Below are 18042 nucleotides of genomic sequence, written 5' to 3' on the forward strand. Positions count from 1 at the left end.
CCAGTTCGTTTTATGGATTTTCGGCAGAAGATATATTTTTGTGGGTGTTGGGTTCTTGGGACGCAATCGCTTTCTTTCTTCATCTGATAAAAAGGATAGGAATTTGTTCAATTTGGAAGTTACACGAGCTGTGGGGATGTAGTTTACCTTTTTATAAGTGCTGGTATCACTGACTAGCTGTGTAATTTTCTGTTCGTAGCCGTGATTGCAATAGCGTTGCCCTTATCTGCTCGTAATATGAGGATATCAGGATTTTTGCGTAAGGAAAATTTTGCCTGGAACTCTTGTCTAGGGATATTCGGTTTCGGACTTTTTTGTTTATGAATAATGGCTGATATATCCTGCCTCAGGCATTCAGCTTCCGTTCCAGGAACTTTGTTGCGCATCAGGCAGTACTCGACGCTTGATATTATTGACTCGGGTGGACCGAATCCAAATCCCCACCATCTGGATGTGTGGCGTTTCTCCACAGTGCGTTTTTCAAGGAACTCTCTTACACGCACTACAAATCTGTGGAATGAGCTTCCTTGTGCGGTGCTTCCGGGACGATACGACATGGGTATCTTCAAAATAAGCGCGTACACCTTCCTTAAAGGCTGGTAACGCTCCTGTGATTCCTCTGGACACCAAGTGACCCGTATGCTCTTTTGTCCTCCTTTTCCATAGAAAAGAGAGATAAACAGAAATATGGATAAACAGACAATAATAATATAAAGTACTCTTTTGGATTCAGTATTGTTTTTAGAATTGTAAAAGTATTTTTTTAAAGGAATATTCAATGTACAGTTTTTACCTTGTTTCGTTATTATTATAATATATGTACCTATATAAACCATCCGCAGTATACCTGACTAACAATAACACATATACAGCCAAAATTGGAATCAATAAGGTGACCGAGAATTCAAGATCTTCGAACAAACTTATTAACACATTTCGGGCAGTTCCAAATATGGCACTCATAATTTTTACTCATTAACTTCCGGAATAAGCGACTTTGAGAATGTGGAATCACATGCAGGGTTCAAATAAATGTCACGAACATAATTTTACAAGTGGGAGATTCCTTTGGACAGGATGTCGGCTAGATTATACCACAATGGTGCCTATTTCTGCCGTGAAGCAGTAATGTTTAAGCATTACTGGGTTTCGGTTTGAAGGGCGCCGTAACTAGTGAAATTACTGGGCAAATGAAACTTAACATCTTATATGTCACGGGGACCTGCGCAAGTGACTAAACTTGCGCAAAAATTACGGCTTTTTGCTGCATTGTAATGGGCAGGGCATATCAATTACCATCAGCTGAACTTCCTGCTCGTTTTGTACCTTATTAACATAAAAAAATAACTGATGGTACCAACCGTCACCGGCATAGCTCAGATTATTACGAAACTGAAGTGGCAGTGGGCAGGTCACATAGTTCGACCGACAGATGGCCGTTGGGGTAGTAAGGTCCTTGAATGACGACCACGTACCGGAAGACGTAGTGTTGGCAAGCCCTCTACAAGATGAACTGACGATCTGGTCAAAATCGCCGGTTTTCCGGCGATTGGATGAGGAAAGCGCAGACGGATCGTCGTGAGACCTTTGACCAACTGTGGACGTCTTCCGGCTGAAATGAATTACTTAAAAGAGGGCAACTAAGAAGTTAAAAATAATAAATTACATCAACATTATCAAGTTGGTAAGTAGTAGTAGCCGGCTGCAGTACAGTTTTGCAGGTGATTGATAATCGTCATATTAGCACAGTCGAAACACCGGAAAGGGTTCAAGCTCTAAAAGAAAGGAGGAAAGACTCCAAGACAAATGAAGCGCTTTGAGATGACTATTGTCAGCCATTTTATTCAGTATAAAGTATTTTAATTCTTTTTATAATTGTTGATACCTATATAATTGTTATAATGAAGACACGGAGTGATGAGAGATTTTCCCGGTTATAAGTTCAACGAGTATTTAAATACCAGATTACTTTGTACTTAGCTTTTTCGGTAATGTCATGGTGATTGTTTTTTTTTGCAAATAAGAGCGTTGATCACGGTCGTGATATGACATGAACATGTGGCGATATAGTAAGTTTATCACACTCATTTGAACTCAATTTATCAAATACTATTAATTACTTTTCAAAATCAATGGCGAACTACGAAATACAGCATTTTTCCCCGTTTTGTGTTCATCAGTTCGAAATTTAAATGAATATATAATATAATAATATTATCAGATGAGGCTTCAGTAATCTGGTAGCTTAAATATTCCAGGAACAGCCTGGTAGAGAAAGGCAACGAGAAACCACTGCAACTATTTTTCCCAATTGCGTGGTCATTTTCTCAATTCTGTATCGGAATTGAGTTATCACTGAGTCATAATTTTTATGAGCCTCTCGGATCCCACTGCTGGGCAAAGGCCTTCGTTGCTTTACTCCATTCATCGCGGTCCTATGCCAGTTCCGACCAGGTCCTACTATCGGCATCCAGCTCGTAACGCCTTTTCGGGGTCTGCTGCTCTTGTGTCAGGCAAAAAATATTTTATGTATTTAAAAATATTACATATATGCTAAGGGTGCTTCCTCGCTTGGGTTGTTTGGTTCTAGACGAATCTATCCCACTCAAAATCACGCGTGGCGAGTGTAGGTACGAGTACTTACTATTACATTTGGCTTGGCGCCGACTTCAAACCTATCAATAGGTAGTACATACAAATAATAGTATTTTATTTGTATTATAGGTATAAGATTTGCATAAGAGTTGTATTAAATTAAATCTCTATTCAAATATTTTATAGTATTAATTTTTGTCGGTTTTTTTAAAAGTAGTTTTTTACATTTTACTTTTTAGTGTTAGTAATCAGGTAAACTATATGATTTCGTTGCTTTTTACTGTCGTATATTAAATAGTATTTTTAAGTAGCTATTGGGTAGGTCTACGGAAGGTTCCGTGTGCCTTAAATAATATAGATCCTCTATTTCACGTTCTTGTGAGACACTAAAATATCGTAAATAACGTTTGCTAGCTATGAATGACAGGTAGCCTTCGTGCCTTCGACCCACTTATCGGCAAACGGGTTAGTAATGATAATATATAATCAACCTAAATAAAACTCCTAAAAAAGCAGCACACGAACTATAGTAACATCATCCATGTTAACAAAAATATTCATTAAAATGTTGATAAAATGAAAACTACAGGGCCAAGTGCCAAATGGCAAACATTCCACATCAAACTAAAGAAGAATCACGAAAATCGGATCGTAAATCTCAGCGTAATCGGTGTACATACAAAAGAAAATACCAGAATTAACAACCTCCTCCTTTTCGAAGTCGGTTAACAACAAACCTTGATACATTGCCGCGATGTGTACAGCGAATTCTTTCATTGTATGATACATTTCATGTTACGTTTTACCAATCTGTACGCACCTTAAATAGCTTACGTAGTTTCTGGGTGTATCCATTTGTTTGTATATACAAACCAACGCATATATTATATACAAAAAATCTGACCTTTTATAATATTACTTTATATTTATTTTTATTAATCAAATTCCCGTTACATTATTGAGACAAATCTCGGATTTGAATTCTTTTAACGGTTCTACGAAAATTATTAGCAAACGATAATATATCAAACCATTAATCTTGTGAAAACCTGTTAGCAGGTTTATAATGCGAATGTAAAGTACATTGAACCCGTGATTTATTACACTCACAAATTCATAATTATACATGAGATTTAAATATCATAAATAAAAAAAAAAACAAATAAGTAAGTCATACTGTGTTTATTGTTTATGATTTGTTTATAATTTTTTATATTTAGATACTTAAATCTTTGCTACCATCGTAATAGGTCGGGGAAGTAATTTTTTCCAAGATAGTAATCATTAACATTAAACAAATATGTAAATAAAATAAAAATAAACACTTTTATTGTTTTTTTATTATTATTTCTTATTTTCATAAATATTACAGATTATTAACGTTAGCGTTAATTTATTGTAGATTTCCTGTCATTGGGTCTCTATACTAAGCCCCCGGTTCAAGGGCCACCAATGTGTGTTCGGTATACGAATTCATATGTAGATTTATTGGACACATTATAAGGTCAGCAACGCTCCTGTATCTCCTCTGGTGTTACAAGAGAGAATGGGCCGCGGTGATCACTTACCGTTAGGTGACTATGCTGGTGTGTATATCGCGAGCCATTTTTTCTTCGGTTATACTGTATAAAACTAGATGCAACGTGTTTCGCAGGTTTTAGTATTTAATTTATAGTGATTAAGTACTTTTCCGGAAGCTATATTTTTTTAACTTATGATTAACCTATGTATTCGTTATACAAATAATTCAGTCAATGACATTTCATGACATAATATGACAATTAATACAATGAGCGGGCGCGGGGTACTTCATTTATATACATTACTAGTTGACCCGACAGACGTTGTTCTGTATATAATAAATAAATTAATGTTTTGTATTAATTTGTCAATAATATATCATAACATCAAGAATTATTTCGTAAAATATGCTCCCCGTTGTTGTAATGAAATTGTTTCACAGCAGAACTGTTAAACGTGCGTCAATATATTCTCTCATAGAAAATATGTCCATACAAAACAAATATCGGACGACGGGGGACACATCAAAGGAAAAACAAAATTGTTGTTTTTATTTAATTCCGAATATTTTCATGTTTATTCACCTTTTAAGCCTTCCCTGGGCTTCCACAAATAATTCAAGACCAAAATTAGCCAAATCGGTCCAGTGGTTCTCGAGTTTTAGCGAGACTAACGAACATCAATTCATTTATATATATATATAATATTTGCCGGGTCAGCACTTGATTTTAATAAATTATATTGAAACGAGTTCAGAGAATAAGATATATCAAAACATAGATAAGAAACCCAATGTCAATCCTGTGGGATGATTCTATTGACAGTATTTTTTTTTTGCTATTTTTACACGCTTTTTAACTGACTCATTTGGGCTCGATTTTGCCAACTTTAAACGGCCAGATTTCGTTCAAACTTCGTAAATTTATCGAGGACCGATGACAATACATTAATATGATAGAATCATTCCAATTTTCAATATAAGATTTGCAAAATAAGATTTTATATAATTCTAAATCAATCGATAAGGCAGGAAATGATGTTAATTTTATATTTCAACCAATATCTTCAACCAATTTATCTAATATTAGGAAATTATCGAAAAATAAAGCGAATTTTGAGCGTGTTTTTCGATTTTTTTAAACTATTATATAAAAATATTATGTTTGCTACTAACTACCAAATGGTTTCTTATCAGTTCTTCTCCCCGTGTCAAAGCCCCTTTATAGACTGATGTTATGTTACTAACTTTTCCTATGGTAAATAATTTGCGATTGTATTTGAAAAAAAATCCAAAGTCTTTTCTTATTTAAGTCGCGTCATATGTTTCAAAATTACTAACAAAAAATGTTTAATATCCTAGAGGTCTCCTCATAATTGCAATGATTTTTCTTAGATTCATAATTATTGATACCTACTGATATAATAATTATTGTAATATTTTTTATTATAATTTTATTAAAATAAATAACTCTATTTTTTATTGTTATTAATCGAAATTATCAGCTATGAAACTTAAGTTTGTGTATTATTAGATGCTTAGATCATTTTTTATACCTGTGAAAACGTCGAAAAAATTAAGTTTGGAGTTAACCTCTATTTTCAGCAATACACGAAAAAAAAAGTAACATATCGCGAGTATAAGACGTAGCTTGTCACGTTTACAGTATGGCCTGTTTTCATCAGTTATCTAACAGCAAGAGACTCAGATATCTAGTTCTCTAGACTCGTATAAGTTGTGTAAGGTTTGATGCTGTTAATTTTTAAATTCCAATTATTATTTAATAATTTTCTTAAACGAAAAAAATGACATTAATGAAAATAAAAAAAAAAGAACCGCCCCCGGGTGGGCTCGAACCACCAACCTTTCGGTTAACAGCCGAACGCGCTAGCCAATTGCGCCACGGAGGCTTATGAGCGGTGAGTTGAAATACGTGATTAGTTAGTTGAGTTCTTTATTATGCCTCAATAATTATATAAATTTATACATGTTCATATAGCGGCTGTAATGCGATTTTCTACAGAACGTTAGAATATCCAATGTTAAATCTATACATACATAAATCATAATCTATACTACTTTTATTACTATAAATCTGTATCTTCTGTCTCCTATTACATTGTGAAAATTTAAAATAAATAAACTTTTTATGATCTACTTAAACCAATTCTACGATTTTTGAAATTTTGGCGACGAGTGAATATTAAAAAGAAAGAATTGTAGCGATAGTATTAGTTCTATTTTTCAGAGGTAATTAGGCGGTTTTTTTTGTAATTTTTATGTATAATACACCATAATTGTCCTATACTTTAGAACTACTAATTGTAACATAAGACTAAGAAAATTGTATTGTATATGAAACTACCTAATTAATAAATATAATATTCTCTTAATACTTTAAAAGTTAGCGAATAAGTAGACTTATACTACACCGCTACTTTTTTATAACTATAAAAAGGGCAGCCATTGTAGAATAGTAAAGAGATTGTAGATATGCAGTCAGATTTTTATACTGGAGAGTAGTAGACTAGTACTAGTAAGAAAATATTATAAAAAAAAAAAAAAAAAATGGTCTCCACGGCGGGGAATCGAACCCCGGTCTCCCGCGTGACAGGCGGGGATACTTACCACTATACTACCGAGGATTGTGATGGTGTATCGAAATTTATGATTGTAATGTTTCGAACTCTTCATAGTCACTAAAATAAAGCACATTCACGTCCATTAAACAACAATAGTATAAATTCAAGATAGAAAATATAAAGTTTTTATCCCTACTCTGTATATATGTATAATATCAAAACCGCCTAAAAGTAATATTATATGTATGAAACGAGAATGTACGTAAGTGCAATGAAAGAAGATTCTGTAGATAACAAATCAACAATATTTTATTAAATTATGTTTGCAACCGTTTTAAGATATTATTATACTTAAAAAAAATTATATCAGTTTAAAAAATCATATTGTCCTAATAATATATATAAAAAAATATCGTATCCCGGTGTTTGTTACCAAACTCCTCCGAAACGGCTGAACCGATTTGTATGAGATTTTGTGTGCATATCGGGTAGGTCAGAGAATCGGCCAAAATATATTTTTCATACCCCTAAATGATATCTAAGGGTGATCCAGCCCTAAATATATTTTATTTTTTGACAATTTTTTTCTTCAAATTTTCGCCCTTCTACGATGTACTATTTTTGTATCGCGATTCTTATATTATTCTTTTCCATCCACAAAACCACTATACGGTCGCAAAATGGCAATTGAATATAATTATTATTGTAGTACGATATATTTTGTACCTACCTAAGACCTCTTAGAATCGGTTGCATTCATTTTTTGTGCTCCAAAAATTTTAATTGTTGATTTTTTTAAATTAGTTTGCTGGGTCAGCTATTAATAAATAAATAAAAAATCCTTTATTGATGTGGTCGGTTCAAAACTAAATATTTCAGTTAAATATGTATTTAACTTATTAAATATTTGTATGTTAGGAATAGTATAAAATCCTGTTAGTCTATCATTCCCATGATGAATTTATAAACATAAATAATGTACCATTTGGGAGACTTACACATACACGATGCCCGCCAGGGGTACCTTTCTTCTGTTGTATCAAAATGACTTCAGATAACGTGCGATATGAATGTACAGTTCAGTAATGCGATAGTGATGTGATCTAATAATAATTGATGACGATAACACACACTCATGTGTCGATAAAATTAAATAATGCTGTAAGTTAACTATTTCAACCTAATAATTAAATCTTGAATTATTGTTCTGCCTTTCTTCAACACACAATATGTCCAAAAATGTGTTTTTTTTTTTTTTTTTGAGAGGAGGAAATACGGTTACGTATTTACGCCTAGGAACGGGGCGTAATATGTCGGACTCGAGTGTCCGCGTAAGCCGACACCCCATACCGACTAAAACCTCCTCTGTGCTGTTAGCAGCCCTGGCTTTCACAGCGAAGTAGGACGTGGGCCGTGGAGGCCGCAAAGAGTACGCAACAACAGTCGCGGGGCGTCTCCTAAGGAGACTCGAACCTCAGACCGGCTGTGTGCTTGTGGGAACCAAATTACACGGAATCTCAACTTCAGTATTAACTCGATAACATGGCTAGCGTACGATAACTATAACTACTACGGTACATTTATTTATTTATTTTCAAGATTACTAATAACAGATAACAAGATAAAACTATCATCTAATAACAAGTACAGCATATTTTTATGATCCTGAGATCCAATTAAAATTGTACACATCAATAACCAAATACAGTAAAAAAAAAAATAAGTGGACACAAAAGTAATTACATTATAACGAAATTTAAGTTAAACATTAAATTATTTTACGTAAACTAGAAAGTTTTATAAAGAGTATTTTTAGAAAAGTCTATATTTGTAAAGAATATATCGAAATCAGCACACACTTCGTTAAATTCTCTACAAATTCTCATAATCGGATTACATCAACAACAATACATCACTACACTACAGGCGAGCGAGGTGAGGAGTGCGGACAGCGGGGGGAGAGGTTACTTCAAGCCCCGACTGTATTCAACTCGCGCGATATCTGTAGTGAATTGAGATGGCGCTCAGAATTCTGGGATCAATCAAAGAAGAATCTCCTAAGACACTTCATTGTAAAGGGCGGGGCGTTACATTTATCAAATTCCGATTATTCGCAAAATTAAGCTCTCAACGATTTTATAATGATTACTTTTAGTTATACCTTGGTCGTTACAACAAGGATAGTTATAACCACGCCCAAACACAGTTCCCATAACCTTAGCTCTACCCTTCACCTTTACCTAACTACGTGTGCCCTCTTACTTCCTCATAGTCTATACCTAAAGTACTTCTATTCGTAACTAGGGTTACCCTTTAGTAATTTGTTAAAGTCGTGAAAAAAAGGTGACATTTCGATAAAAGTGCGAACTTTTTAGTTGATCTCGTTTAAATTTCGTTTCTCGTAAAGATTAAAGACTTATTTGATAGTAGTTATTATTATGTAGTTTTATAACTATATTCCATCAAAATAAACATAATATCCGGACAAGTTACATAGACGGACTGAATTCGGACTAGACTCACAGGTTGACAAAACATAAATCGTCATCATCAGGCCGCCAGGTTGTCTATACGATAGTATAATTTAAGTGTAATATGTGATCGTTACCTGACCAATGGGCATTTAGTACGGCGCGCCCGCTGACGGCAGTTGGTTGATTTAATTATTTGCATTGCGAATATAATATAGGTGTTAAGAATCCATGGAGCTATAAAGTGGAGTTGAAACAATTATTATTATGACAGATGAGAAGTATACCCACGACCCACGACCAACTATTTTATATAATACCAAACTAATATATAATATAAACCAAATAATATCAAACAAACAATAAGCCACATCAAAATTGGCCCATAATTTTGGGAGCTAGAATCATACACAGGGACACATAGACACATTAGCTATAGCTGGGTGAGATTGTTAGCTATTCCTGGATGAAATTGTTAGCTATAGCTGGGTGAGATTGTTAGCTATTCCTGGATGAAATTGTTAGCTATTCCTGGATGAAATTGTTAGCTATAGCTGGGTGAGATTGTTAGCTATTCCTGGATGAAATTGTTAGCTATAGCTGGGTGAGATTGTTAGCTATTCCTGGATGAAATTGTTAGCTATTGCTGGGTGAGATTGTTAGCTATTCCTGGATGAAATTGTTAGCTATAGCTGGGTGAGATTGTTAGCTATTCCTGGATGAAATTGTTAGCTATTGCTGGGTGAGATTGTTAGCTATTTCTGGTTGACATTGTTAGCTATTGCTGGGTGAGATTGTTAGCTATTTCTGGTTGACATTGTTAGCTATTGCTGGATGAGCTTGTTAGCTATTGCTGGTTGAAATAATTAGCTATTGCTGGTTGAGATTGTTAGCTACTGCTGGGTTAGATTGTTAGCTATTGCTGGATGACTTTATTAGCTATTGCTGGTTGAGATTTTAACCTATAGCTGGTTGAGATGTATCAAATCAAATCATTGTGTTGTTGTATTAATACTCTTTGTAACTATATTCTTAATTATGTGATGTATGTAATTTGTCGGCTCTGCTTTGTTATGTGCAGTGCATATTAATTACCATCAGCTGAACTTCCTGCTCGTCTCGTCGCTTACTTTCATAAAAAAAGACATGTAAGTGAATTTACTAGAAACTGCCATATTGTTTACACCAGCTGCTGTGTACTCGGCTAAGTCAGGTTAGTAAGTAATTGTGAGGCGATTGATGCTTTTACAACAATATCCCAAAAAATGTTCAAAACAAATACATTATGAAATTCAAACGAATTGTGAAAAAAACGTTTGTGTAATAAAAGTTACTTACTGTAACATAAATGACTTACCTTATGATACCACAGATTGGGAATGGAGCGACCACCCCCAGGCTATTTCGTCATAAATTTTAATTGTGCATATTGTTGTTTTTACAAAAAAAAAGCCCAATGAGTTTTTTGCGCCCGTTCTTCTCAGGTCTGAGCTATACTTTTTCGAATGGGTGTTAGTTTTTGACGTCCAGTGATAGAATATCCTATTTTTGATTAGATTTATTGAAACGAAAACTCATTAATACGTTTTTGTCCTTGGGATCTTAAATGATAGACGAACATGATATAAGTACTTAATACATTGTAATTAAATAACACCATATCATTTCACGAAGTATATTAGAATAAAACAGTTACAATAGATTGCAAAATGAATTCTATTATAGCATGGGAAATTATCTGTTCATTACATCCATTGTTGTGGACAATATTAAGTATGTATTGCTGTAATAACAGCTGCTAGATACGTACTTTGTTGTGGGTATTATGTTGTAATATTCAATTGAGATGGTTGTTACACGAAGTGACTGAATGTCTGTTACTTTGATAACTATCTAGAGTCTAGGTGGCAGACAACCGATGAAAACAGGCCAGGTTTAATACTTTAGTGTTCGTGACAAGGTATATCTTACACTCGCGATTTGTATGACACTTTTTGTTAGTGTTTATTTTTTATGGAATAGGAGGACAACCGAGCGTACGGGTCACCTGGTGTTAAGTGATCACCGCCGCCCACATTCTCTTGCAACACCAGACGGATCACAAGAGCGTTGCCGGCCTTTAAAGGCTCTTCTGATCCTTCCTTAAGGAAGGTGTACACGCTTTTGTGTGCGTGCATAGCTCAAAAATCTCAATTTTATTCGTTGTTTTCACAGCTCTTATAGTGTATCTAGATGTATATATTATGATCTGAGATTTTTACAATAATATTAGGTTAGCAGTTTTTTTATTTTATTTAACCCGACCCTTTGCAGAGCACGTTTGAAAAGGGGTTGAGGTGGACAGGAGTCGAGACGATTGTAAAAAAAAAATAGTAACAGTTAGACGCGTTTTAATACTCTAAAGTACCTTTATTAATTATACGTGTAACACTCCCGTTAATCAAATAACATACTATAGAACACTTAATAAGTAATATGTACATATTACTTACATAGTCAAGCAATTATTGAGATCCCATATTTCAACTCTCTAAATACAGACCAGGAAAATTTACAGAAAGGAAATATTCCTTTATTTTTACAAGGACATAAAACTGCTTTCAAAAATTATTGAAATTACCCATCACAAGTGGAAATCGAACCTGCTAAAATACACAAAATAACACTCTATTAATCAAAGTACCCCCCTATTTAATGGCAAATAAATAAATATGAATATGAATGGCATTGATTGATAGGGTCAATCAAATATCTCCGACAAACATTTAGAGTATTTTTCTTCCTGGTGGCGTAAAAGAATTTAGAAATACGAATTTTAGATTATTGTATTTGATTTTAAGAAGTTAATAAGTTTCTTAAAGTAGTCCTTAATAAATAAATACATAATTCAACCACGCTCGATCTGGATCACTTGGCGTTGCGTAGAGACGTCGCTTCATTGTGTGTCTTCTACCGCATCTATCGCGGGGACCGTTCCGAAGAGCTATTTCACCTGATTCTTCCCTCCGATGTCCACCATCGCACGACACAGCACAAACTAGGATTTAGGCGTTCCTCCACAGTGCTGTTATCAAGGAACTTTCTTCATCAAAAAACAAAATTGTGGAATGAGTTTCTTTGTGCGGTGTTTCCGGGACGATACGACATGAGAAACTTAAAAAAAAGCGTGTACACCTTACTCAAAGACCGGCCACGCTCCTTTGATTCCTCTGGTGTTGCAAGATAATGTGGGCAGTGGTGATCACCTAACACCAGGTGACCCGTACGCTCGTTTGTCCTCCTTCTCAGCATTACGAAACAGAAATCTGTGATGCAAACACTAAGTGAGAAAGGGTAAAATTAACTAAAGCTAATTGTGTATTATAATTGGTAGATAATAACTATACTATGATGTATGAATATTAATACACATTCACACAATAAATGATACAATTATTGTGGATAATGTAATGTTTGACTTGAAGTTGAAAAGTAGTTGGGTCTTTTGAATTGAATACATATTTGGGCACAGCTCGTCGATGTCAACGGCTGACGGCTGTAATATTCAATAGGGGGTATAGATGTGGTTACTGATCAGGTTTAAGACAAATAATATAATACCGTGAAAATGTGGAAAATAAAGAATTTGGCAACTAATTATGGAATCTACATAACCAGCTGATCTAAGCCAGTTGATCTTCAACAGTTGACCAGAGTTCCAGTTCTCTGTTCCGAGTATTTAGTTAAGTCATTATAATATATTCTAATAAAGCGCTAATTGCGAAGAAAGCGTTTTAATAGACGACCTTAAAATTGGTATTTTATTTTTTAAGTATGTACACTGATTACTCTGAGATTTATGATGCTATTTATGTGATGCTTCTTTAGTTTGAGGCGGAATGTTTGTCATATGGTCACATAAAAATTTGATTTAATTTGGCCCCGTACTTTTTATTCTATGAATATTTTTGTTTACGTGGATATAATTTTAGCTTGTATAAGGGTTTTTTAAGAGTTTTCATTAAGGTTGATTACATATATTATTTACCTGTGCCCCGAAAAGTGGGTCTTAGGCCACCTATCATTCAAAGCTAACTAACAATTAACGTTCTTCACGAAATTTCAGTTTTCACAAGACCGTTTAATATATCTTCGAACAGCATTTATTCAGAGGCGATTCCTTTTTTCCTTTCCCGATTCTTGTGATCTATATTCCTCGTCACTAGTATCTAAATATATATATATAAGCATATCATAAATTTAATTTTTTAATCTCTTATACATATATATGTAGGTTTAAGGAATTATACAAATAAAATTTGTAACCAAAATTTTTTTAATGTATAATTAATACCAAAATTGAGGGAATTTACTAAAATGCAATTATTGGGGTCGAGCAGGTTATTAACTGTAAAGTAGAACCTGTAGAATGCCGATGACCAGAAGCAAATTGTGTCTTCTATTGAAGCTAAAATAAACCTTCATCAATTGGTTCAACAAGGTCACTCCTAAACGATAGAGCATGGATATTAAACTTTACTAAATGATTCACAATTTAAATAAATTGATTTGTTTATCATAGCCGTATAACGCTTTCAATATCCGAATGCAACAAATTAATATTAAAGCAATTTAAATATTTTATCTTTATGATAACAAATGTCAAACAATGTGTACATTTCAACACATTTTGCAACAAAACACTCGAGTGTTAACCTGTTTTGAATTTAAATGAATGAACCATAATGGATAACAAATTATTGTAGTTGTGGATTACTTTTTAACAAAACACTGTTTCAGATTTTGTTACGTTTCTTGTAATATAATGAATTAACATTATATAAATAAGATTTTGATCCTCATTAATATACTCACGTGTTGTATTATAATAACTCCCGTGCAAATGTTATTTATTGATTTATTTAGGAAAATATTTGTTCCTTTTTAGGGTACGTATTCGAAGGCGAATTTAAAAGAAACAGATTAGTGGGCAGGAAGGTTTGGAACCGCTTTTTAATTATTAACTGTTACTGGTTGAAATCGGTTTGCGCATGCATTTACTGTGTTTTATAACTCTTTCTAGAGTCACATCAAACTTAAGACCCTTGCGTTAGTTTCTTGCGATAAAATCAGGTCAATATATCACAAAATTTTAAACTGAGCCTGCCAAAACCGGTCAATTCAACAAAACCTTTAAAATGAACATTAATAGTAAAACGTTAATTTAAAGATAGAATGTAATTGAAAAAAGTTCTCTAAGTAATTAAACGTTAACCTGTTTGATTTTTTTTCAGTTTCCATGCCTAAGCATAAAATGATTTTTCCAGCGAAGGCTATTAATTGCCACGCATCCAAGGCACTTCTCTTGCGTGACTCGGCATAAATATCTTTACCCCAACAGCATAAATATAGAAATATTAGAATTCTTTTTCTCGGTCATCAAAAACGTGCCAATTTCCTATTATTAATCTTACACCACAAAATCTTAAGCCACATTATCTCTGGACCTCTCTGCAACGTGAAGCTCTTCCCGTTTACCTTTCACCGCATCGCGCTCATCCTGTTGCGTCAGTACGGTTTGCAGTTTTACTAATACTAACAACTTAACTTCTTCGCTCCAACTTGATACCGCACTTTCTCAATCTTCTCAATCGTTCACTCTTGTCAGAGTGGTCGTGGTTGCCAAGATGACGCAACATTAGTCGCCGTTGGTCTCCACAGTTATGGGTCGCACTGCCTCCTTCGCGATGCTTCTCCACTTTTTACGGTTTGCAGCATTGCGGGAGCACTCCACAACAGGTGTCTGGGTCACTGTTTTAATATGGTCCGTCCATCGTGTGGGTGAGCGTCCTCTCGCTCTTTTCCCCTCCACCTTCCCCTGCACTATCAACCGCTCAATCGATCCTTCATTTCTGGAGATGTGACCAAAGAACTTCAGAATTCGTAGTTGCACAGTCGACGATAGCCTTTCTTTTATCTTCAGTTCTTTTAAGATGGAATTGTTGGTTCGGAAAGCCGTCCAAGGGATCTTCAGGAGTCGTCTCCAACACCACATCTCTAAGGCATCAATTTTGCGGCCGTCTTGAAGTCTAGGGGACCAGGTTTCAGCCCCGTAGAGGAAGATTGGAAACACAAGACACCTCATAAGTCGAACCTTGGTGGTTTTGGTGATCCTTCTGTCCTTCCAGATCTTATTGAGCTTCTCTACCGCAGATCTGGTCATAGCACATCGCCTTCGGATTTCCAGCTCGCAACCTCCGGTATTGGAGATAGTAGAACCAAGATAGGTGTAGGTTGGCACCACCACACAGTTGGCAATGTGTTGAAATTCTACCCTGTTGTTATTTACGCGGTCTACTATCATCATCTTGGTTTTAACTCTGTTGATGGCCAGTCCGAATTCAAAGCTGGTAATTTCCAAACGTGTTAGTAGTTCTTCAATATCCTCCTTTGATTGGGCAAGTAGTGTAGTGTCGTCCGCATATTTGAGATTACAAATTTTGCGCCCTCCGACAGATATGTCTTTATACCAGTCCTCGAGAACAATCCGCATTATGTGCTCGGTGTAAAATAGTAAAGGTGGAAGGATACACCCCTGTCGAACGCCACCCTCTTTTTTGAAATTTGTCGAGTCTATTTCGTCCACGCGAACAGCTGCTGTACCATCTATGTATAATCTTTTGACGAGTTGTATCAAATGCAGAGGTACTCCCATTTGTGATAGTACGTGCCAAAGTTTTGTCCATTTAACAGTATCAAATGCTTTCCGAAAATCAACAAAGCAGATGTATAGAGGGGTATTAAACTCCCTAGCTATCTCTATGATTTGACGGATCACAAGTATTTGCTCTCGTGTTCCTCTACCTTTAACGAAACCAGCTTGTTCGGGTGCGATTTGATGTGACAAATAGACCTGAAGTCTTGTATTCAAGATGTGGAGTAGTACCTTGCTGGCATGGGATATAAGAGAAATCAGTCTATAGTTATTGCATTTTTTCGTAGAGCCTTTCTTATGCAGCGGAATGAATAGGGAATGTGACCATTTAATTGGCCAACACCCTGTTTCCCAAATTTTGCAGTAGATGGTGTGTAAGACCTCAACCCCCGTTTCTCCCATGGCCTTAAAAACTTCTATGGGCAAGTCATCAACTCCCACGGCCTTATTGCTCTTAAGAGGCAGGACTGCAGCACGTACTTCATCTTTCAATATTGAAGGTTCTTGTTCATCAACACAAAATACCGCGCCGATGTCGTGTCGTAGTGTTGCCATCGGTAAACAGTGATTTACAGTAATTCCTCCACATAGTAACAATTTCCTTTATATCTGTTATTGTTACACCAACGGAGTTCTCTATGGCCAACGTTTTCGGCTTAAATGTGCGAGTTAGAAAGCGTATCTTATTATGGAGATCCCTTGTTTCATACTTAATGGAGTGCTGTTCAAGTTCTTCACATATCTTTGCTAAAGCATTGTTTCGGTCGCGTCTACATTCGGCCTGTAGCAAAGCACTTATTTTATTATGTTCAGATACTGTTGCTCCACTGGCTTTCAAACTTCTACGATCTTCTATGTACAGATATTTTTGGGGTAATTTATACTCCAAGGTCACTGTAACCTCTACCAGCCAGTTTCCTGGCCAGGTGTATGGATATACCGCCATTGGTCGGTCGCCATAGCCTCGTCTGTTGTCTAGCAGGGGTTACCACGAGCAGGTGAGGTTGGCAGTTGGGGCCGATTACATACTATCATCGATTTCCCCCTTACCCCCCGCACTACCTGAGAACAATAGCTTTTTTATTACGGCACTATTAGATGCTTGTTTTTTTTTATGAAAATAAGGGACAAGACGAGCAGGACGTTCCATCAGCTGGTAATTGATACGTCCTGCCCATTACAATGCAGTGCCGCTCAGGATTCTTGAAACCCCCAAAAATTGAGACAAGATGTTAAGTCTCATTTGCCCAGTAATTTCACTAGCTACGGCGCCCTTCAGACCGATCACAGTAATGCTTACACATTACTGCTTCACGGCAGAAATAGGCGCCGTTGTGGTACCCATAATCTAGCTGGCATCCTGTGCAAAGGAGCCTCCCACTGGTGTGTGCGTGCCATCTCGACACTCAATGCCATTTTTCTAATTTTGTAACATACGCTTAGTGTTATTTTACATTGAAATTATTAAAATAGAAAAATACTTATTGGTGATATATTATGATCCCAGTGTCTTTCTTATTTCTTGTAGTATTATTTTTACAAAGTTTTACTACGTAACCTTTAGCATTTTAGTTCAATTATTAGTTTAATAGAACATGTGGCATGGCAACGTCACTGACTGGCTCGAGTACGCCCTATTGGGCGTAGTATTAGTTGGCGCACTTTGCGATTACGCCTGCTGTATCTAGTTCGAGCGCAGCGGAGGCCAATCCTTAATCCAGGACTGACAATATAAATATTTTTTTTTATTTATTCGTAATAATAATATCCTGATGCTTGTTTTACACACCGTAACAAAGCGATCATTTGACGTCATCGACCGTGACGTCAGGTGATAATGTACCCGGGTATTTCGTTATAATAATGCCAAAATGTGCGACTTGTCACCACTTAATAAACATATATTATAGATATTGTTTTATTTTATTATTTATATATAAATTCACGGGTGAAGAACCGAGGCAGTTTTTATTCAAGATGTCCATCAATTTGCGAGCCTGTTTTTTAAATGTTATTGACCTCGTGGATCACGTCCAAAGGTCAGTTTAAGGAAAAATATATATTAATTTGGATCCGCATCATTTAGGAGTTGTAAAGCTATAATATATAAATAAACATTTATGTTTCTAAGTGAATTATATTGGTGTGCCATTAATTATTTATTTATTAAAGGCTACCATA

General features: G+C 35.3%; 2 non-coding genes across 2 annotated transcripts; both read right to left on the minus strand.

Annotated features, from left to right (window-relative positions):
* Nucleotides 1–5950: 5950 nt before the first annotated feature.
* Trnan-guu (transfer RNA asparagine (anticodon GUU)) lies at nt 5951–6024 on the minus strand. Its single transcript has one exon. It is a non-coding gene; the product is annotated as a tRNA-Asn (tRNA).
* A 663-nt stretch (nt 6025–6687) lies between these two features.
* On the minus strand, nt 6688–6759 carry Trnad-guc (transfer RNA aspartic acid (anticodon GUC)). Its single transcript has one exon. It is a non-coding gene; the product is annotated as a tRNA-Asp (tRNA).
* Nucleotides 6760–18042: the final 11283 nt, after the last annotated feature.

Source organism: Leptidea sinapis, chromosome 22 (assembly GCF_905404315.1).
Source record: "Leptidea sinapis chromosome 22, ilLepSina1.1, whole genome shotgun sequence".
In the NCBI taxonomy this organism is placed as follows: Eukaryota; Metazoa; Arthropoda; class Insecta; order Lepidoptera; family Pieridae; genus Leptidea; species Leptidea sinapis.